This window comes from Podarcis gaigeae (assembly GCF_964106915.1).
Source record: "Podarcis gaigeae genome assembly, chromosome: 3".
NCBI lineage: Eukaryota > Metazoa > Chordata > Lepidosauria > Squamata > Lacertidae > Podarcis > Podarcis gaigeae.
Window position 1 is genome coordinate 29,560,549 of NC_139680.1, and position 24,156 is coordinate 29,584,704.

Here is a 24,156-nt window from a genome sequence, read left to right on the forward strand (position 1 = left end):
CTCAGTAGTGGTGTCTGCCCTGTGGAACACCCAACAGGTGTCAAAGAAATAAACAACTATCTGACGTTTAGAAGACATCTGAAGGCAGCTCTGTTTAGGGAAGCTTGACTGATGTTTTAATGTATTTTTAATATTTTGTTGGAAGCCTCCCAGTGGCTGGGGAAACCCATCCAGATGGGGGGTATAAATAAATTATTATTATTATTATTATTATTATTATTATTATTATTATTACTACTACTACTACTACTACTACTACTACTACTACTACTACTCAACCCATCTCTCAACCTAACCTACCTCAGAGGGTTGTTGTGACCATGTACCTTGAGCTTCTTGCAGGAAAGGTGGGGGTATAAATGCAATAAAAAATAAATGAAAAGCGGTGCACAGTTGCATCTTGCCATATGATGGAGAGGATGCCAAAGTCTTTTACACTTATACACACACTCTTTCGCTAACACACCCAGTAATGTTAGAGAGCAACTATTGTGAAAACGCAGCCATTTCCCATAGCAAAAAGGACACACACACGGACGGGGACACACACACACACACACACACACACACACACACACACACGTATGTGTGTGTGTGTGTGTTTTGTTGCCATTTCCAGAGGCTCAGCGCAAGGGGTCACAACGCCAGCAGATGGTGCTGTTTGCTTTGATTCGGCAATGCATAGGGCACACAGATGTTGACGATGAATATTACAGGAAGGAATAATTCATATGTTACTGATGAAGAGTGTTTGCTGGAAAAGTGCCCCCCTGCCAGCCACATTTCCTAAAGTGCCCATTGGAAGACATCACAATTCAAGCATTCCAGGAAGCGCAGGAAGCTGTGGAATCACCAGAGACCTGTGGAATTTTTAAAGTTAAAAGCAAGAGCACTGCATGACCATCTCATAATGTTATTAGCACCAAAGCAAAAAAAGTCAACCTCTTTGCAACCACACCCACCTCAGAAAATTTCACTGAGTTTCTCTCTCATCCCCTTACCATTTTGGGGAGGCAATTTATTTCTTCCCCCTTGAATGGTCAAGAAAAATAAATAAATCAACCAACAAGATCAGTTCAGTCCTACTATTTAATGTTTTAGATAATGTAGTGTAATAACCCCATGCCATTATTTATTTATTTATTTATTTATTTATTTATTTATAACCCACCAACTGACTGAAAATAATAATAGTAATAATGGTAGTGTCCAATAAAATCATTCAAAATTGTAATGCCACAAAAATGCAGAACCAGAGACCCATAACAACAATAAAATTAATTCTCAAAATGACAAAACAGGAACGTAAGCAGGCGACCAAATATAAAAATTATAGGTGCCTATCTGATTTCAAAAGCATTCCACTATGCTAAAAGCCTTAGCCTACGCAGAAAATAACAGATCCGTGTTGTAATATTAGCACTGTGTCTGTCAAAAACCTGACACACAAACTTACCAGGCCATGTGCTGACATCCAGCAGTGTGCAACAATCTGCTCCAAAAGGGGACAATACCCAGCTAGATTTCATAGGTCTGAACTACATCCAAGTTTCTTTAGGCTCCGTAGAACCATCATTATTCACACTTGATATATTTGTAGAATTCAGCTATATTCGGGTCAAAATGAGAAGTTCTATGAGATCCATACCAATTTTTGAGCTCAGGGGGGGCCTTAGACAATATAGCAGAAGTAAGCAGCCACCTTTCCCAGCCCACCTTTCCCAAGTCCAAGAAAGTAAGCCTCAGAACAAAGCACTATCAAACCAGGCTTAAGTCTCAGAACAGTAGGAGGAAATACAAAACACAAAAAAGGGACAAGTCTTGTTTCATTAGTTATCCATGGGAATGAAAAGGAAGCTATACAGTACAGTCCTAGGCATGTCTAGGGTAAAGGGTCCAGTCGCGAATGACTCTGGGGTTGCGGTGCTCATCTCACTTTATTGGCCAAGGGAGCCGGCGTACAGCTTCCGGGTCATGTGGCCAGCATGACTAAGTCGCTTCTGGCGAACCAGAGCAGCGCACGGAAACGCCGTTTACCTTCCCACCGGAGCTGTACCTACTTATCTACTTGCACTTTGACGTGCTTTTGAACTGCTAGGTGGGCAGGAGCAGGGACCGAGCAACGGGAGCTCACCCCGTTGTGGGGATTCGAACCGCCGACCTTCTGATCGGTAAGTCCTAGGCTCTGTGGTCTACTCAGAAGTAAATCCCAATAAATTTCACAGGACTTACTCCTAGGTAAGTGGGTATAAGGACTGCACTTCTTAAAACTTAATGCGGCAAGTTGCTGTTGAGAGTATTTTGGCAAAGTGTTTTGCAAAGCAGTAGAATTAAGATTAGGACAGGGTGGTTGATCAACCACGTGGCTTTTAATGGCTTCCACTTAAATGATTGATTAGATTATTATTATTTTTAAAGTACATATTACCAAAAGCTCAGTAAATGCGCCTTTGTGAATAATTCTGGATAAGTATTATATAACTTACTTTGAATGAGCTGTTCTGCATGGTTGTAATGACTGTATTTAACAAATCCTTATTACAACAATATCCCAGATCCAGACTTGTTCATTTCTCTTTAAAAATTGCAGTGGGTTGTGAACGAAAGCTGCTTTTGTGAACGTTTAAGGCTCTTGATGCTTAGTTTGAGGGGCGGTCTGTCCTTTTCTCCTTGGCTAAAATGCCATCCTCTGATGTGGCTTTAAACGAATTCTAACCTTTCTCTAGTCACCTGAGAAACAATTGCTTCCACATAGACTGTGAAGTTCTCACAATTCCCTTAGGAGGAAAGGTGCCAAGAACAGAGTCTTGCAAATGGCACTAAATTGTACCTTTGGGACTTGTAAGAGGGCAGACGACCTCTAAACAAATGCTTTGAGTTTGAATCTCCCAGAGCATTCTTTTTGCAGGAACCAGCCTCACTTCAGTCTTGCTGAGGGCAAGCTCCACCCACACTGCAAATGTACAATTTAGTCAACATTTTGGTAAATTATGGCCAGGTCTCAGGAGTTTTGGAATACAGCCGTGCTCATGGGCTTACCTCTTCAACCCTAATTTCTGGTCTGTTTGGTAACATAGAAAGCTGCCTTGTATCAGGGTCACACCATTGGGTCCACCTAGCTGAGTATTGTCTATACAGATTGGCAGAAGCTTTCCAGGTTTTCCAAGAAGGAATATTCCCGTACCTTCCTGGAAATGTCAAGGGTTGAACCTGGCATCTTCTGCATTGTTATGTACTGAGTTGAATAGGATCCAAAATGCAGCAGTCTGATTGGTCCTAGAACAATAGGATTCAGAATGCAGCAGTCTGATTGGTCCTAGAACAATAGGATCCAGAATGCAGCAGTCTGGTTGGTCCTCAGGAGCCACCCAATCCAGCTCCAGGTGGAAGGGAATCTGCAACCTGATTGGCCTGCAGGAGAATCCCAGAATTAGCCAATCACGTGGGGCCCATTGTGTAAATAATGTATATAAAGCAGACATTCTGGGGGAACTTCCATTCCTCCTCACCACTATGAGCTGAATAAAGAGCATGAAATCCACTCGCCACTCTGAGTATATTTCATGGATGCAAAGCAGATGCTCTACCACTGAACGACAGCCCTTGCCCTTGATACAGCCATCAGTATGATACAGTCGTACCTTCAATCCCGAATGCTTTGCGAGTCGAACGTTTTGACTCCGAAATGTCGCAAACCCGAAGTGAGTGTTCCGGTTTGCGAACGTTCTTTGGCACCCAAACGTCTGATGTGGCTTCTGCAGCTTCCGATGGGCTGCAATTAACAAAAAATAAAAACAAAATCTTAAACATTTCAAAAGAAAACATTGCTAAGTGAAGCCAAATATAAAATGTACATTTAAAACAGCATAATTAACAAGAGAATAAAATATTATAAGCATGACACGGCTGTTTGGCAGGCACAAAAAGATGGGTCAAAAGAATCCAATAATTAGGATTTGTTGTCAGGCATAGCGATGTCCCTCCAGCCTCCCCAGGCCTTTGGGGAATATGCTCCCTGGGGGAGATCTGCTCTGAGTGAGATTTATGGGAATTGGAGTAAGGTTACCAGACATCCCTGTTTCTGGGGGACAGTCCCCAGATTTACAAATCAGTCCTCTCACAAAATCCTATCATTTCTACTGAAGTTGAAAAGTGTCTCTAGATGCATTGAAAAAAATCTGGCAACCTTAAATTGGAGCCCAACAATAAATGGAGGGCACCATGTAGGTTGTCCCTAGATAATAAAACTCAGCTACCAAAATGAGAGCTGGAGAGAGCGGCAATATCGCTGTTACCATTCCAATTGTGCAATCTTTCCACTCCCCTTTTTTTTGAGGACCAACTTTCTGCCAAGTCTACCATGCAACTAGCTGCTCATGGTGGAATACTCAATTCCTAGTAGACATTTGCCACATGGCTGATGGGAAGAGGGTACCAAGGCCACTTCTCCACCATGTGAGGACTATACCAGCCCTGACAAATGTATGGAGAAATGTATTATGGATAAACCTCCTGACATTCTGCAGACTTCTGGGATAGCTCAGTTGGCAGAGCCTGAGACTTGTAATCTCAGGGTCAGGAGTTCTAGCCCCATGTTGGGCTAAACCATTGCAAGGGCTTGGACCCTTGTGGTCCTTTCCAACTCTAGAGTTCTATGATTATGTCCCTTCTAAGGTCTGCAAGTGCAAATCCCAGCCATTTCAGTGAGGAATTATTTGCACAGGAGAGGAGATGGACTGAGTCTTTAGTCATGAACACTGTGGTCATATTCATACCATAAATTCAAAGCACTCCAATACCACTTTTACAATCCTGGCTTCCCCCAAAGAATCCTGGGAACTGTTTGTTAGGGCTGCCAGGAGGTGTTAGGAGACCCCTCACAGAGCTATAGTTTCCAGCAACCTTAGCAAACTACAGTTCCCAGGATAATTATTTTTTTTGGGGGGGGAGTCATGATTGTCAAAGTGGTGTAACATAAAAGTGCTTTAAATGTATGATGTGGATTTGACCAAAGTGTTGACGTCAATTAAACTGCTCCACTGTGAAGGAGGATCTGCTGTTATTCATTTGCAACTGAAGGAAGCTATAGTTCTGGATCCAGAAAGCTGGAAAAGCAGAGATTGAAAAGTAAAAAGAAGATAAGATAAGATAAAATGCTAACGGAAAGGGCAAAGCAATTTTTAACTTTCAGCCAGAGTAAAAATAGGGGGCTAATTAGCAGTCTGTCTCCAAGGGGAACATCTTCAGCACTTTGGGGGGGGGGGGGGAAATCCATTATTAGACGTTATTCAAATCATCTGAAGGCTAACTGGGAAAATTACTTATCGTATTATAATAATTTCCAAGGAGAGGCACTGGTACTACTGGGGCAAACTAGTTAGCACACCCTATTCGTTATGGGCCTTATAGCTTTGTCCTCATGTTTATGAATTAATATCTGGGTTTTGTAATCACAAAGTTGCCTCAACTGGATCGCACTTAGTGTTATTACACCTCACCCTGCCCATAGCAGTCACCCTCTTCCCCCTGTTCAAGCTGTTACTAGGAAAGTATAAGAAATACGATTCAGTTCACATTTAAAGGCACTTCTGCACCTTCCGAAACTTGCGTGATTTTGCAATTCCATATACCTTGCAGCTGAGGTAGTTGAATATATTTTTGTATTATTGAGTTTTGTCATGGCTTAAGGCCAACACAAACGCACAGGAACTGAACTGATTTTTATTTTAGCACATTCAGTATTGAAAGAAATGCTCTCCAACTGAGGCCTAGCTCTCACTGAGTCAGCATAAATGGGTTTGGATTACACCTGACTGCATACACCTTCCATACCAAAAAATAAAAAGGAATCCTTGCATATAGAAAACTAGCACATCAGGGAGATGGATTCTAGCTTACCCCTCTCCTTGGCAGTGTACTGTTTTTGTGTGTGCAGATGGTGCTGTATTTTTCCAAAGAGACTCTTCATGCTTTAAAAATACCATGGAAAAGCCCAGGGTACATCTACCACTCTGTAAAAAGACTGACTTGTGTTGGATATGCTGAACTGATCTTTGCCTTGAGACCTAAGACCTTCTTATTTTGCAACAAATTATTCCCCTTATATGTTCTCGAATCATGTAGTGTTTGCTGAAGGAAAAAAACCCTCCTACTTTCCCCCTGAGAAATGATGAACCTCATTCAAGCCCATTAAGTGAAGCGAAAATAGATACGCTGTATTGAACTGTAAAGGACAGGAATCAAAACTCCTATATGCTTCCAATACAGTGCAATCTGCTCAGATAGCAAACAGCATATGAGCCCTATTTGTAACAGAGGAAACTGTGAAAGGATTTTCACCATCTCATTTCTTTCCAATAAACACTTAACTCTCCTTTGGCAGTTGCCTGACATAGCCCTCAGCTCATTTTTGAGCAACGTCTTTGGGTGGCAGGAGTGTCAGAAGTATTTTCTAAAGTTCTCCCATAATTATTATTTCATTAACCACCTTTCAAGACCCATTAGTGGAAAGCCAGGCTAGCAATATTTCAAAGTACAGTAATGCATACATTTAAATCACATTTATTTAACTATTAACAACAAGTTAAGATGCCTGTAAAAATTCTCTAGGTGACATGCTCCTCTATAACAAAATCCGAAGTGGAAAAGGACATACATATAGCAAATGTGAAATCAGCAGAGATATCAGGAATGGTTTAGGTGATGTTTTGTTTTTAAAGATCTGAAAGGGAAAGTCATCGGCGTGTACATTGTGCCAAACAGATAATGCATAAAGTGGCTCTCATTTTGAGCCTGTCTTGTTTGAGTTTGGAAGTAAGTAAGTTTGATCTCAAATCTGACCTATTCGTTACTAATATGCACAGTCCTTCAACTTCAAAAAAACATTTTTTTTAATAGCAGCATGCCATTCAGAAATACAGCTGTACGTCAGAGGATAGAAAACGAAAAGGCATTTAATGGTTCTTTCTTGACATATTCCTGATTGTGTGCAATGTGGTTATTTTAACTGCTTTTTCTTCTTTTTTTGCAAAAACCTCCCCAAGAACAATGTGCTATTGGTATCCATGCCCTGACTAACTTTGGAGTTGGCTGTCTTCAGTATGCTGTCCCTCTCCCTCCCTAATATATCCTACAAATGTCAGCTTTCTTCCACTCTGGGACCTCAGATATCATTAGATGACAAACCCCCTCATCCCCAGACAGCTTAGCCAGTGGTCATGGATGATATGACTGACCCAAAATTGAAGAAAAACCCTGCAATACAGGAAAGGGTTTATGGCCTAAACATGTCCAGAGTTCTCTGCATCATGGAGCAGCTCCCTTATAGAGCTGAAGTGGTACTCTTGTCAGTGTCATAGATGTGAAAAGGATTCCCTGAAGGATGGCAGAAAGTCTGAAAACACTGTTTTAGGATGAAGTTTCTCTAGACACTATAGCTCTCCAGAAAAATATTGCTCTGAGTAGGAATGGGTAGATAAGAAGCTGGTGCCTTTTGGGGTGCTGCTGCTGTAAGCCCCTCCATAAGTAGGCTCAGGTTGTATATATGTTCAAATAAACCATACATCATAAAGACACTGTAGTCTCCGTTGTGCCTCATTCCTGAAGGAAAGACAAACCCGGGTTAAATGCCAAGACCCTGGAATCTCCTGTACTGCTCATTGGAGACAAGAGATTGGACTGTACTGTTAGGACACTGTCCTATAAAGGGGCCTAAAAACCTTATAAATAAATTTAATTAATTAATTAATTAATTAATTAATTCACAGGGTTGTTGGGAATTGTTGTATGCCTGGCTTTTTTTTAAGGATATAAATATGTTAATTTATATACTACTATAAATAGTTTGATTGCCTGGTACCCACCAAGCCATGCAGAATATGCCATCCTTCTTATTTATTTTTTATATCACCAAGTACATATGTAATAGCTTGCCTTTATATGAACATAAGGGGTTGGATGGTACAGAGTAGACTGTGATCCTAGTCGTCAACATAGTTGTCTCTGGTAAAAAGCTACCAAATTTAAGAAGCTATCTCTAGTAAAATATGCACAGCGGGTTTAGAAAGTTTACAACCCGCCACAGTGCATGCTCTCTCTCTTTGCCTCTGTTGATCACTTCAGAACTTTTTTGGGTAGAAAATGATAATGGAGAGTATAAATTTAATAATTCTAACCAAACCAGTCATGTATGGTGACCCACCGGGGCCAACTTCTGCTCTTAACGTTTCCTCAATGAAGCGGCCCAAGGTGGACACACACACACACACACACACACACACACACACACACCCTGTCATAGGTGGACCTTTTCCTTTAAAAAAGGAACACAGCCATTTTGATTTCCCAAAAAGCCCTGGGAAATGGAGCAATGCTGTGGGCACCATCCGCTCTGGTTGCTCCTCTCTCCCACTTTCCCAACATAAAGAGAGAGGAAAAAAACCACTTACAGAGTATATTCAAGTTATGTCTTCATAACAAACCAGAAAAAGAAACGGATTGCCGGTTACTTGGTGTTACCAACAGTGGCCTTGAAAGATCAGTCAAACAAGGCCTTGTAGGATACAGCAAAGCTATAATTCTAATGTTGCCCGGCTTTTAACTGCTCTGAGGAGAGATGGTTTTATTCCTCCAGAGTTGACTCATTTCTATTTCATATTTTTTTAAAAAGGAAAAAACAAAACCCCAGACAAATCCAGAGTGATCTGAAGAGACACAAGATTGTTCTGGTGACCGATGGGAATCTTTTGCACACTCAAAATGATTGCTCAATCCGTTCTGTTGTAAACTGTCCAGTTCTAGGGAGATGACAGGCTAACTATGTTATGCAGCTCCCATGAAATCTATAACCAGAGGCCAAGCCAAGCAGCTCCTAGAGATTATAAAACCGTTAGCAAAGATAAACTGCAGTTGCTACTGTGGAATTCTTAAATAACCCCAAGCATGCAAGAGAGGGGAACCATTGCTTCCAGGTATAGAAATAGATATATATTTAAAAAAACACAAAAACACCAGAGTAATCTACATTAAATATTCTACCTACATTGCATATCACTGGATACTAGCTGGTGGGAATAGCTGCTGAGTAGAGTTGTTGCACTTAGGTCTTGCTTGTAGGGTTGCCCTATGTCCAGAATTTCCATGACATAGCCGGAACTCAGCCATCGGAAACAGTGTCCAGGTGGAAATAGCTAAAACAGGCATAGGCAAACTCTGGCCCTCCAGATGTTTTGGAACTACAATTCCCATCATCCCTAGCTAACAGGACCAGAGGTCAGGGATGATGGGAATTGTAGTCTCAAACATCTGGAGGGCCGGAGTTTGCCTATGCCTGAACTAAAACGTCCAGGAAAATCGGGAAGTATGGCAACACATGTTGGCAGTGTCGTTTTGGGCGATTTTTCTTAAAAATAGCTCAACAACTTCTTCTTTTTCACTTATAGGCTTCTCACAGGCATCTGGTTGGCCACTGTGACAACAGGATTCTGGAATAGATAAGCCTTTGCTCTCAGCTCATACAGCAGGCTTCTTCTACTATTTTTATACTCCCGAACATTGTCTCTTTCCCTTCTAATTTCCTTGTCTTTTATTGGGGAGGATTGCCCCATTTTGCAATTTAGAAAGAAAATAAAAATTCCATGAGAAGAAATTTATTACAACAGAAATGTGTGGCAATAAAACACACACACACACATGCCAGGAAAAGAAACTGACATAGGGCAATTCAAAGAGCGGCTATTCAAGGGGGAATTGCTCACTAATTCCCCAGTGTGGATAAAACTAGCTGAACCTTCAAATAAAGTTTAAAAGGCATGGGAGCCCTCCGCCCTAAAGATCCTTAATAGCAACCTGCATGTCCACATCAGAAAGGCTGAAATTAAATTTTATCCCCACCTGCAAAAAAGTCACCACAATCAGGTCTAAAAAAAACAAAACTTGGAAAGAAAACTGTTAAATTCATGTTGTGCAAGTGCTATAGCCTAAAATCAATAAGGATCATGACATACTCACGAGTAGGAAGATTATTTTAAAATTTATCTTTTGATTTTAACTGTCAAGACACATTTGTCTCATATTTTTGTTATGAAAAATAAATATTTGCAATCACCAAGAAAGTGAAATGAATTGCTTGAAATGAACCTTGTGTTATTCACTGCCTGGGGAGAAAGGCCTTTCGCATAAACAGGCTTTGGATAACACTGGCAGAATTGACAATGGTGCAATTGCTGGTCTGTTTTCTGCTGATATCAAGCTGCCATCCTGATGAGGGGAGCTGATTCTGTTCATCACTGTAAGAGCTCTGAGGGCCATCTGCAGTTCAGCAGGGTTAGAAGCAGCTAATGGCTTCTTTGACCCTCCCTTGGTGAATCAAAGGCTACACTCTGTTCCTCTCGTAAGCCAGAGGGAGGATAATTTCAGAAGAGTGCGATGCACTTTAACAGGAAGGTTGCCTTCTCCTGGCCTCTGGAAATTACACCAAGAAAATGAGAGACATTTATTTCCCCACTTTCTAAAAATAAAAGCCAGCTGGTTACAGGTAAGAAAAAACAAGTCTGTTTCAAAACTCTTTGACATTACAACTGCCTGTCATTTTTACCCCATTTTCTGATTATCTGCGTTGTGCGTTTCCTCCTCCCCTCATGAATCGAACACATATAGATCTTTCATCAGCCTGGTGCCCCCCAGAGTTTTTGGACTACAACTCCCATCAGCCCACAGGTCACTGAAGGCCCCATACTGAATGCCATATGTTCCACTGGCATTACAATGGCATAATCTCCCGGTTGTAATGTTAGTCGATTGCTCAAGTAGAATCCTTCGTTATAAAAACACGTCTAACGAAAGCCTATCTCTATATTTTTATTCGGCAGATGCTTTCATAATAGCTTGCCTCCTGACTTTGACTGCATGATTAAATTCAGCATGTAAGGTATGGCATTTAAATAAAAAGGGACTTAACTCTAAATGTCAGCTGGATTCAGAACACCCTAGATCCTAAGGGAGCATGTAAATTTATGGTCCTCAACTGTTGACTGATACCCAATTATCTTAATGGAATGCAACTGTGGAATTCTGAGTTTGTACCATCACCTTCCTTGGGACCAACCCAGACATAATGCATAATTATATCAAATGTGCTTTTTAGTCCATTGTCCCACGGGAGCCCCAACCAGGAGTTTCCCTCCATAGGCAAATTCCTTTGGGAGTGCGGTAATCTTCACCGGGACCACAGCAAGGGGGAAAGGGGAAATTCACCCTGCTTGCACAGTATGGTTCTGATCCCACCTACCTATGCACATTAAATGCAATCCATCAAGCTCAGTATTTCTCTAAACGGAATAGACAGGACCCTCCAGGGTTTCACACAAGGGGTCTCTCCAAACCCTACCTGAATCTTTTACATGCATGATGTGCTGCACCACTAAGTTACCGGCCTCTATGTGTACAGCACCCTACCCCCTTATCCTCAATAATGGCCTTTTAAGGTATACTGCTGCTGGTAATTGAAGTTGTATTTCAGTCTGGTGTCGAGAGCCAGTGTGGTGTAGTGGTTAAGAGCGATAGACTCGTAATCTGGGGAACCGGGTTCACGTCTCCGCTCCTCCACATGCAGCTGCTGGGTAACCTTGGGCTAGTCACACTTCTCTGAAGTCTCTCAGCCCCTCTCACCTCACAGAGTGTTTGTTGTGGGGGAGGAAGGGAAAGGAGAATGTTAGCCGCTTTGAGACTCCTGAAGGGGAGTGATAAAGCGGGATATCAAATCCAAACTCCTCCTCCTCCTGTGTAATAGCTGCTGATAGAACTAACCTCTCTAAATTTCTTTGATCCCCCCCCCCTTTTAAAGCCAAGTAACAGAGGCCACCAGCACATTTTGTGGCAGTGAGTTCCATAAGTTGGGTAACATTTTCCTGCCCAAGAGATGTAAATAGAATAGTTATTGAGGACCTCACTAGTAACTGTATCTGAGAAATATTCCACATTTCTGATGTTTACATTTACATATACATCATAGACTGGCCACATGCTGGGTTTTTTTTCCAGCTCAAGAGTCAAAGAAAGTTTTTAGACTGAGGCAGGAGATGAGGGAAGACAACCATATCTGAAACACTTTTCCTCTGAAAAATATAATCTTGCTATTTAGGACAATGTTGTTTTTTCCTGGCTGATTCATACGGCTCTCCTGTGAACTGATCGCAAGGTTATCAGTAATTACTGTCAAATTAATGTATCCAGCTGGCTCTTTTAACCTCCATTAGCTATATAAATATGATGGCAAAGCAGGAGCCTAGCAGCCTATAAAGAGATGAGAATTCTGAGGATGGCAAAATAAAGGTTTTATAAGGTCCTTTTGAGAGAAAAAAAATCAAAATCTAATACACAGTAGATTGCAGGCATCACACTGGCTCCCTGCAGACTTGCACATCAGGGATCACTTACTAGAATAACTTCTTATTCCGGTTTCCCCTTTTCTCCAGAGCAATTTCCCATTGTTTCACTTCTCGCCACTAGCCATGATTTCACAGTACATGTGCAGCAGCAAAACTATGGTTCATGGAAACGAGATTCCCTTTGAATCATGGTTTGCAAACTCAGATTAAACCATGGTTTCAAATCAGATTTATGAAAAAAATCATGGTTTGCACTAACCATGGGTTTTGGCAGTACATTTCTAGAAACCATAATGCACAGCAAGGATGGAGAGAGGGAGAGAGAACAAACACTTCCAAGGTTGGCTCACAATCTGCAAACCAGGGTTTGCAGGGAACCAACATTAGATTTGTCCCAGGTTTATGTATGAAAAGCTTACTATCAGCTCTGTTATAAAATTGTCCACACATTCCATTTCACGATGGTTGCACCCCATCCCATCTGTTGTTAGATTCCCAATACCAATCCACAGAGGATATTTAAAACCACGAATCTTCTTTTAAAATAAACTGAGATGCTTTTGCCTAATGAAAAGTAAGGACTGGAACACAAAAGGCAGAGTGAACACAGCTGTTTCCACCAAGGCTGTGTATGTACACATTAGTGCAGCAAAGTCATGGATTTTGTTTTCAAAATGGTCCAAGGTGTTTTGACTAGTTACCAATTAATGAGAGCAAGGGATAAATCCTACAGAGATCTCTGAAGGCTGTTTTTTTCCAGTCTATCCTCTGAAGGCGGCCTTTAAACAATAATTTGCTCAACATGTGTTGGGCTGTTTAGAAAATAAAATTCCTTTTTCCCCAGCATATTGAGACATATCCTCTTTTGTTTTGGAGTTCACTTTGGGTACTCTTTGGGTTTTGCATTTTCTACTGTTTTTTAATGGTGACAGAAAAAGAAGAACATCTACATGGCAGAAGCATTGGCAGTTCAGCGGACACCTTCTGGCTTGCAAGGAAATGTGCCCCAAGGGATCACACCAGAAGCAGTCTGTCCTCCAGCATTGCCAATATGTTCATAGATGTGTAACATCCCTCCCCATTGTTACCTGGTTCTTTGTGATGTAATCACTTCCGTGTTCTTCCTGATGACACAGGCATTTCTTTTAAGTTTTGTGTGTGGAAATAAGCAACAGGATAGCACAGGAATTGCAGCCTGAGCATAAACATTTTAGAGGTGCAAAATGTAAAGCATGGCATCATCGTGCAACTAACCTTACACTTGAGGGGGGGGAGGGCGGATTTGGGATGACGAAAGCACAGAAAGCAGAACAGGTGGCGTAAAAGGATGGATGCAATTATGCAGGAACAGTGAGGAAGCATTGCAGAACAACGGTCATGATGTTTCACTTTCTTCAACTTTAGCTTCCACCCCTTATTTCAAACATCTGCCTGTCATTTACACACCAGCTCTGCCGCATAATATGTAATGGGTGTTCTTTATTACCCAGAACATTCCTCATAACATAAATGTTGATTGGGCATGCCTACATTGAAATCAGCTTTTGCTAAATGTTTTTTTAAAAGAAACTTACTTTTAGTCTTTCTCTCCAGAGTTGCACCGTTCCATTTGGAACTGAACTGAAATTACACTGTTTCCATGACAGATTACTTCATAGCACTCTCACAGCACAAGCCACGCTGAACTAAATAATGTTTGTGGCTTAGGCTGTAATATTTGACGTAATTACTGTTGTTTAGCATCAGTGGAACTAATCTAGAAGATAATAGATACACGAACGATTGTCTACTTCCACTGCAGCCCAAAAAAGAGCTGTGTAGAATTCCCCCTTAAATTGTTCCAGTTTGTGGGAGGCAAAAACTTCAGCAGTGTAGGAGGTGCTACTCCTTATTTTCCGCTACACATATTTCGCTTGGGCATGGCAGCTGGAATGCCCACTAAAAGCAAATGATATTGGCCTCCACAGATATGGAAACGGCACTTGAACACTATGCAGAACCCTACGAACTTGAAATATTTGCATCCTCCTTGCCAACAATTCTGTTCTTTCCCGAAAGCTTTGGTTTACAAGCTGGAACAGATCCAAGAAACTTGCAGCTGCTGAAAATGGGCATTTCCTCTTCAGTATTAAATTACACCACTATTAATCATTTGCAATATAAGTTGGATCCATCTTAAAAGTGACTTCATTAATACAGTATGTTCTGACTTGCTCATATTTATAACTCACCATACCACAAGGGAGCCTAAGGACAGTATATACACACACAGGGATTATTAGCTAATCTGTTTTTCCAGGTTTAGAGGGAATGGCAGGGGCAAAGTCACCCAGGCCACATTCACAACATATTGTCGTACACCACCCCAATCTATGAGCAGTGCGAGATTCCAGGGGTTCCAGACGTTTACCCAGAGTTTGTGTTTCCTTTTGGAATAAGGCACAAATATCTTTATGATATATGGCTTATTTACACACACATAATCTGAGCCTACAATGGAGGGGTTCAAAGCATTAGCAGACGTGAGTGGGGAACATGTTCAATCCACCTGAGCAGCCATTGGGGTAGGGAATGTATGAGTAACCCTTTAAAATAAATATATTTATTAAGTGCTAAGCACAAGTTTAAGAATGATTGCACACCTATGTCACCCATGTCACAATGCCTTTGACATAAGCAAAATGCTTAACATCTGTATTGGATCGGGATGTAGATTGGAAGTGTTTAATTAGGGGGAATGACAGAGTCCTAGAATGGCAATGACAGGAAAGGTGTTTTCTCGTATCTTTTTTTAAAATTAGCATTATAGTGTGATAGCACTGTAACACTTCGGTTTAAGCAGCATTTTGCTAATACTGAAGATTGGATTAGAAGTGTTCAATTAGGTGAAACACCCTAATGTTGCTGAAGCAGCAATGGCCAGGTGGGATTTTATAACACTAAAACATTGTTTCATTTATGAGGCGGTGTTTCCCTAACATATTAGAAGAAGAAAGAGGAGGAGGAGCTAGAAAAGCATTCCATTGCTAAGCACTTAGTTTAGATGTATCGCTAACGCACAACCGCTGTTGATCGTTTTCTCTTACCTATGCCATATCCTAACGAAACTGCACAGTATTTGAAACAACCCCCTTCAAAATGAAAGGGAGAGCAACGTGTTTCAAGGTCGCTGATTATAGTGTTTTATTTCTCAACCGTTTTCAGCAATACAGTCTTCAGTACTTGTTTTCATGGCCTAACAGATGCTGCCTCTGTGTAATAATTATACCTTTGTTAACAAATGGGAAGAAAATTTTAAATGTCTGTTGCCTTTTATTCTGAAAGCATTTATTTAAAAGTGCCATTGATTCTGCTTATTTTTTAAGCTGCATGATCAGCAGGATTACATGGTTTAGTTGGAAATAGGGTAGGGTTTTGGTTCACCATGCAATTTGGAGCAACCCTCCCCATTTGGCACCTGCTGGATCATGCTCAGATAGGAATATAGACATGTGGATTAGATTGGAGCACAGTTTGTCATGATTTACATTTACGTGAGGGGGTCCCAAGGCTCCCCAGATTCTTTCTTTCCTTTAAACAACAGAGGCAGCTGGAAAGTGACTCCAAAGCATCTGGAAGCAGCAGTGTGTTATGACATGCAACCCCTTCCTGGGTAACTGTACAGAGCAAAAGAGGTCTGCTCCCAATTTCTGACGGGAGCCACTATCTTTCTTTCCTCCTGTACCATCTCTGGTGGCTTACAGGCCACTTTGTAAGTTCTTCAAATCAGCTTAAATCTCCTTAAAGTGTGCAGAATTTTAAGGACCTTTCTGAAAAATATATATGCATGGAATAGACTTGCCTGGTTACTCGTATGTTTAGTCCATCCCTAGGTGTAGTTCTTGTTGGACTGTACCACCTCAACTGGTGGTGGTGGGCTCATGTATTTTCCTTCTTCCTGCCACAGTAATTTTCTGCGTGGGAGAAGGTTTTCCTATGGGATCAAAATTGAACTGGCAACCCTTAGGGATGGGGAGCAATGTGATTCACTTCACATTAAAAGGAGAACTTACTTGCTAACCCCAACCTCTCTCACTACCAAAGGAACACAGGTGAATAGCAGAGAAGCTGCACAAGCGACGCTGACACAAAAATAGTAAGTAAAATAGAAACATCACCACGTGACCCCACCCTCACTCACCTTTCCCCCACTCCATCTCTTTCTCCCTTTTCTTCCTAATGTCTCAACAAATGAAACTGATCCATAGACTATGTTATTTGGGGAGAGAGAGAAGAGAGAGAGAGAGAGAGAGAGAGAGAGAGAGAGAGAGAGAGATTGCACAAATAAACAAATAAAATCTTTAATAAAAATACATTTTTTTAAAAAAGGAGAACTTTCTGAAACACAGCCATCTTTCAAAATTTACACTTCGCTGAATTTTGCAATGTAGTTGGGTCCAGTCAAGCAAAGTGTACTAAAAATACATATATTAGGGTGTCAGGGACTATCTGGATGAGGAAGAGTGGTGGCCGTTGCCCACCCAAGAGCCCCCCCCCCAGGGATGACACAGATGATAATGACTTAGACCCTGGATAGCGGTGGTGGGACACTGGGGACTAGTTTGTGGAAGGGAAGAGCTGGGAGGTGCTAGAAGCAGGTGGTTTGAGTGATAAATGGGGTCAGGAGAAGGAGGGCCTTCCAGGACAGGACTGGGTGCTGAGAGTCTCAGTGTGAGTGTAGACTTAGGCAGAGAGGAGTCAAGAGGTTGTCCCTGCTGCCCGGCAGCTGGATAGTCCCAGTCCTGCTGGGTCTCTTCCTCTCCTGACACCCCACTCAAGGAGAGTCCTGCACGTTACTGAGCAACAGGCCAGACAAACCCAGAGGAAAGGTTCAGCCCCTCACCACAGTCTACGTTTACTTGGGAGGAGTCCAGAGTGAGAGGCTAGAGGGGGAAGGCGGGCCAGTGGTCAGTTCCAGCAACATCTTCAGTGAGGTAAGATGAGCAAGAGAAACTCTGCTGTGTTGTTTATTTTCTATGAATAAAAGCTTAATTGCATTCAGTGTCTCAAGTTCTTTCCTGCCCTATGGATGACCTGTACTCACCTGACAAAGTGTGCATAAAAATGCATTTATTAAGTGAAAACAACATATAGAAAAGCATTATACATGGGGGAATTGCTCTGCAAAGATGCATTTATATTAGACAAAAGTGCATTTGAAAATGTGTATGTAAGGAGAAATTCACACACAAAAATGCTGTTGAATTTTCACGGGGACTTTTTTAAAAAAAAAATTGCAAACATTAAGTGGAAATGTGAATAACTGAACTGAATACTGTGTAAGATGAAGAAGTTGCTTTGCGGGCTGAATGTCCAACTCAAGAGCTTCATGGTACAGGACTGAGTGAGCATACTTGAAAGAACTAACTGCTTATATTTGTTGATCCAAGCTTACCCAAATACCACAGCAGTTATTACTAATAATGCCTACAACATTTGCTCATGTAAATGCTTGACAAAAAGCAGTCGCTGTTTCTATGAGTGTCTAAAAGTTCAAAGTGAGACTGTAGGTGGAGAATGCAGTAATGCATCCAACAGAACAATGAAGAAGTCAATATCTAAACAGCTAATTTCGCCTAGTATGAAGGACCTTCCGACTCTGTCGTCTGTGCTATATAAATCTAGCCTGGAATGACAGCGACTTTGAGGTGGAATTCAAACGCCCCTCTGCTTTTATAGCAAGGTCACATTGTTGGGGTGTGATGTTGGCCGGCCGTAAATGAATCAGCTGTTGCTGGTGCCTGGGCAAAAAGCCTCAAGCCCTGAAGCCAGTGGATGTACCATGCAATGATGGCAAATAGAGAAACCAGGCAGGGTCGGTGTAACTCAATCTGGATGCTCATTCAAAATGTTAAATTATCTTTGCAAAGGGATAGAAGGCTTAGAAGGATTTGCAAGAGGCTCCCCTGGGCTGTGACCTTTCTTTTTCCTGAAGAGAGGGGCAGCAGCTGGCTCCTGCTTTGGGGAAGGGGGTTGGGAATGGACCTGAAGATGAACTAGAAAACTAGAAACCATTCTACATTCTGCTGCCCAAATGAACTTTTTTTTGCGTTTAGCTCACCCAGCAATTATGGAGAATATTTTCAGGTGTAGTTTAGAGATTTTTGAACTTCATTCAAATGAACTAGTGTTTCAAGCACTGGACCTGACTAGCAACCACATGGGGGGGGGTTTCTTTAAATTAACTATCAGATGTGGGGGGTCGAATAGTCATTGGCACAGTGGCATATTCAGCAGGAAGGTCTAAGCTATCCTTCCTAACTGTGATATCAGTACAGTGGTACCCTGGGTTACATACGCTTCAGGTTACAGACTCCGCTTAACCTCGGGTTAAGAACTTTGCTTCAGGATGAGAACAGAAATCATGCTCTGGCAGCGTGGCAGCAGAAGGCCCCATTAGCTAAAGTGGTGCTTCAGGTTAAGAACAGTTTCAGGTTAAGAACGGACCTCTGGAATGAATTAAGTACTTAACCCGAGGTACCACCGTAAATTCCCATTGTCCTGGCACAGCAGTGTCCTCCATGCTATCTGTGGCATGGTGGCAATGATTTTTTTTTTTTACAAAGATCGCAGCTCAACCCTTCCTACCCTATGTGCCACAGTGTTTTTGACTACCCCTGCAACACCTGGTAATTTAAGTTTTAAAAAATGTTATTGGTGTCATGTTTAGTCAGGCCTGAGACTATCCCTGACTTGGCTGATAGTATGTGAGAGTCACATACTGCTTTCAGTCCTTTTTGAGAGAAATGGGAAATCACCCTAGGGAGAAGTGAGCACCCTGCTCTCTCTCGCTCTCTCTCTTTTTTGAAGAGGGTTGTTTGCAAGGTAATGTAAAGGGCTGTTTCCTATATCCACTCTTTTTTTTAAAAAAAAGAAAATATTAAAAAAATCCAATCAAACCTAATGATATATTCCAAATTATACAAATTATCCAATACTGTAATCAAATATTGTGCCTAATTATCAATTATTGTTTTTTAGCTAACTTCTCATGCTTCCAGATTGAATGAATCCTTATCATCAAATTGCATTTCAAAATATTACAATAATTCCCTTAATATCCACTTTTTTTTTTACCTTTGAAGGACTCTGAGCAGCAGCAGAGTCATACTCTAATAAAGGGAGTGGGAATTTTCTTCACCAACCAGGGCTCCCCCCCCCCCCCGTCAGAACCCGCTGAAACTCAGTTCTAGCACCTCTCCAGTGGATGCCACTGCCATTATAGAGGAACAAGGGAAGCGTTCTTGGTGAGTTCTGGCACCTCTTTTTTCTAGAAAAAATAGCACTTCTGAGACCCACATTCCCTCCTTGGAGAATCTTCTAGGGACTGCATGCTAGGAGCAGTGGGCGGGGCCAGAAACCAAACTGGGTGGAGCAATGGATGTGATGTTTACCTTTGTACTGAAGACTGTGTTCCAGCACCACAAATGTCAAGCATTTCTACATAGACACACACATACATCTCTGCATCTTCCCATCCAGGCAAACAAGGAAGCCAAATATGGCAGCGCCTACAAATCATCCCATAAGGTATAGCTGGGCTTGAAAAGGCCTCTTGGAGCAAACATAAATGTTACAGCACTCAAGTGCAACCATCTAGCATGGGTCCACATGAACATTCTCGCAAACCAGCCTTCGGTCAGTAGTACTATCTCCTTGCTGCATGGTTGCGAACATGGCCTCGGGGGAGATGTCGGCAAATAACAGCTCTGCCTAATTAGATACTTATCTGAAGATAGACAGCTCTTTCATATCAACCATCACGTCACAGAGAACATCAACTTTACGTTTCCCAAGAGAGTAAATTTCCAGCATCTGCCTAGGGCACGGCTAGGGATGCTTTTGTTTGTTCAATTAATCTTCTAATGATGACATTCGTAATTGCTTCATGGTAAAAACAGAGGAAAACCATCACACGCTATGTATTCATTAGCAGAAATTGCCGGCCTGTAGATAGGATATCCGCTTGATGGGACAAAATGTTAATGGAGAGAAAGGCGGCAGCAAAGGGAACGTTAAAAGGCAAAAATAAAAATGCAGGTGGTCCAATTAGTAGCAAAGTAGCCTTTGCCAAACTTGTGCCCTCCAGATGTTCTGAAATTTAATTCGCATCAGCCCCAGTCAGTAGGTCTTTGGGCTCATGATGACCCTTTCCATCGGCTGCTATAAATTGTGAGGGGTATCCACCACCAAAATCTTCAATAATATCATGTGGCAGCAACTTACATGTGAATGGTGTGCATTGTTTAGCAGTAAAAAGGACAAAAGGAGAGACCTGATGGATCAGAGAAATGGCCCATCTAGGCCAACATCCTGTTCCATAGTACGTAGTCCACAAGATGCCTCTTGAGAGGTTGACAGGTAGGAACATGGGCATCAAAGTGCTCTTCAGTTCATGTTCCCCGGTTAAGTTTACACGTGTGATGTTTAGAAATACAGTCCAGGTTCCCTATTAGTTTCACCATATCAATAGCTGAAGTAGTTCTGTCTCAGGTTCTGCTGACAACTTGTTTCCACAGGCTAGGTCTCCCTCTAAATACTTGTTTGCTCTAAAGTTGTTATAATAAAACAAGATTTTGCTTCAAACGCCTGCCTATATTTTTCATGGCCCATGAAGAACCTTAACATGTGAAATCTGAGCTTTGTAATAAAACTTCTACAGACCTCAGTGGTGGCATTCAGGCTCTCAAATTTCAGTGGTGCCTGGGCGACGCTAAAATTCAGTGCCTCCTTTGCCGCCTCTCACGCTTCGTTCTACAGTATTGTTTTGGCACCCCGTGCATTGCGGCGTCCGGTGGAGCCACACTGAAACTGCCTCTGCAGATGTAAGCAGCAACTGTCAGGTTGCTATTGCAAAAGCCTCGCTCACCATGTGGCAATGACAAGACCATGCCAGCACGTTGGTGAGGATGCGAGGTTGGGTCGTTTGCTGCCCTGATTGCATCCAGTCCTTTAGAAATGAAATTCCATTTCACCACAACCAACAAATCCCTTCATGGGGTGCGGTTTTGTTATCGGAGGGACAACAGCAAAGCCAGCAAAAGGGAAGTAGATTGTTAACAAGTACAAAGTTGGGGGTTACAAACCTCAGAAACTGAAATCTCGAGGCACACAGCTCAGGCCAAACAAAAATTTAGAAACGTCAGCTACGTCAGGTGTTATGTAGTGAAGTTCCCCCTGGGCCAGCAGGGGGCTACTGTAGATAGTTTTCACTCAGGTCTGTAGATAGTTTTCACTCAGGTCCACGTCAGTTATTTTAGGCGGGAAACCCTGGGTTGTTGTTGCTACAATGTTGACAGCCGGCTGCCTATAAAAGCAGGCCGGCTGAGCTGTTTGCTGTTCAGTTTGCTGTTCCAGCTTACAAAATAAAGAGCTGCTTTGGAGACATCGCTGTGTTGTCTGCCATGTCTATCCACTATTCTACATCAAGTTTGCTGGGGAGGGATGAACTGGAACTTTCTGGTTGATGGTACTTTTTTTTGTAATCAACTTTATTTCCCCAGTGTCTCATGAGGGTAAAAGGGTTGTAGAGGGGTGGGGTCACTCACACAAGCCCTGTCCCTAATAGTGCCCCCCAAGCACATCCCCTCCCTCAATTCCACTACCCTGATTCCAATCCCTTTCCCCAGTAGTTTTTAAAGAGGAACATAAATGTCAGGATGTCTGACTGCAGCTCTCTGTCTCTATCTAGTTTTGCCCACTCTTTAACTCCAGGGTTGGGGGTTCGAACCCCACGTTGGGTGAAAGATTCCTGCATTGCATGGGATTGGACTAGATGACCCTCAAGGCCCCTTCCAACTCTATGATTCTGATAACTACCCTGGGTGGCAAATTATCAACCAGCACCTGCCTTTGTTACAAAATCCAGTCTTAAGACAGTGAGTTCATTTTAATTTTGTTTATTTCCTGAAGAATGATACTGACAGCTCAGGATTGGATGTCAATTCTCATTTGGCTAGCAAACACTGAATCAGTAATTCTAAAGCTTTGGTTTTAAAATGCTAGTTGTGTTCTACAAAGTGCTTCAGGTTTGTCTATTCTGGGGTTATAATTATTCCCTCCACTAGCCATGGCCAATTGCATATGAAATGCCATGAAATCAGAGAAACCTTAAGGCGCATACATAAAGGAACTTGTGCTGCCTGCTAATGTGTGATATTTTTGGTCCAGTACTTTGGATTTAAAGTGTTATGAGGAAACTAACCCTGAAGCTGGAGGAAATTCAGCCTATGTGAGAAATGCAGCAACCGACTTAAAATTCTTTCTAGAAATGTATGCGAATAAATACATATAATGTAATGAATATATATATATAACCAACTAACAATTAAAACATAGGAACAATATATAGTGGCAGGCCTTCTGCACACAATACAGTGGTACCTCAGGTTTCAGACGCTTCAGGTTACAGAGTCTGCTAACCCAGAAATAGTATCTCGGGTTAAGAACATTGCTTCAGGATGAGAACAGAAATCATGCTCTGGCGGCGCGGCGGCAGCGGGAGGCCCCATTAGCTAAAGTGGTACCTCAGATTAAGAACAGTTTCAGGTTAAGAACGGACCTCCAGAACGAATTAAGTTCTTAACCCGAGGTACCACTGTAATATACAGTGGTATATGTTCGCACCCCGAAAAGCCTGCAACTAGAGCGGCACTTCTGTGCAAGCGCAGACCGCTATAGAGAGCTTCTGCACATGTGCGAAGTGCGCTGAATGCGGCAAAACCCGGAAGTATACACATCCGGGTATGCCGCGTTTGCAACCCGAAAATCCGCAACATGAAGGGAACGTAACAATAGGTAAGACTGTACATTATGTGCATTCTGGCTGTATACACGCCACATATTTAAAGCACATGACATGCCTCAAAGAATTCTGGGAATGGTAGTTTAAGGGTACTGGGGATTGTAACTCTGAGGGGCAAACTAGTTTACCCAGAATTCTTGGGTGGAAGTCAAAGAAGGAAATAAGATCCCTGATTGACACAAAGCTTACTGGGCAACCTTGCCTGTTTGTCTCAACCTTATTTACCTCACAGGGATCTTGTGAGGATAAAGTGAGAGGGACCATGTATGAATGCTTTGGATGAAAAGTGAGGTAAATGTATTAGATTGACAGACAGAATAATATATATCTGCCAAGAAGAAGAAGATTAATTTGCCCTGGGGAAGAAAAAAGAACTTTTTTAAAAAATCCATAATTACAGCACATTTTCTTTACACATCTATTTCTACCTATAGCTAAGTATCTTTGCAAATAACTGGTACTTCCAGATGAAATTGTACATATCATGGTATGAGTAAGATGCAGAAATGTTTTAGGAAGTATGCACCATATGTTTCATGCCTTGCTTTTTGCTTGATTTATGGAATTATTTATAGGACCATGCCATAATTAATTATTTTGTTCAGAGCATCCCACAAGTGACAGTAATTATCCAGCAGTCTAGCTTTTTCTTTTACATTTTTTCAATCCCCCACACTGGTAAATTTGATATAAAAAAAGAGGAAAGGGGAGTTGGATCTCTCCTGTGCAAGGAAAATTATGGGTGCGTGGGCACAGCATTGCTTTAGTTTTTTGTTTTGGTACCTTGTTATGCCAATGTCCTCAGAGACTTTGCAGAGAAATTGAAGGCAGGGGACTGAATAAATAAATGAATAAGTGACACAGAAAATACAAACTGTATTGAACTTGGCTTGTGTTATGTGATAATTAACTCCTAATTCAGGTCAC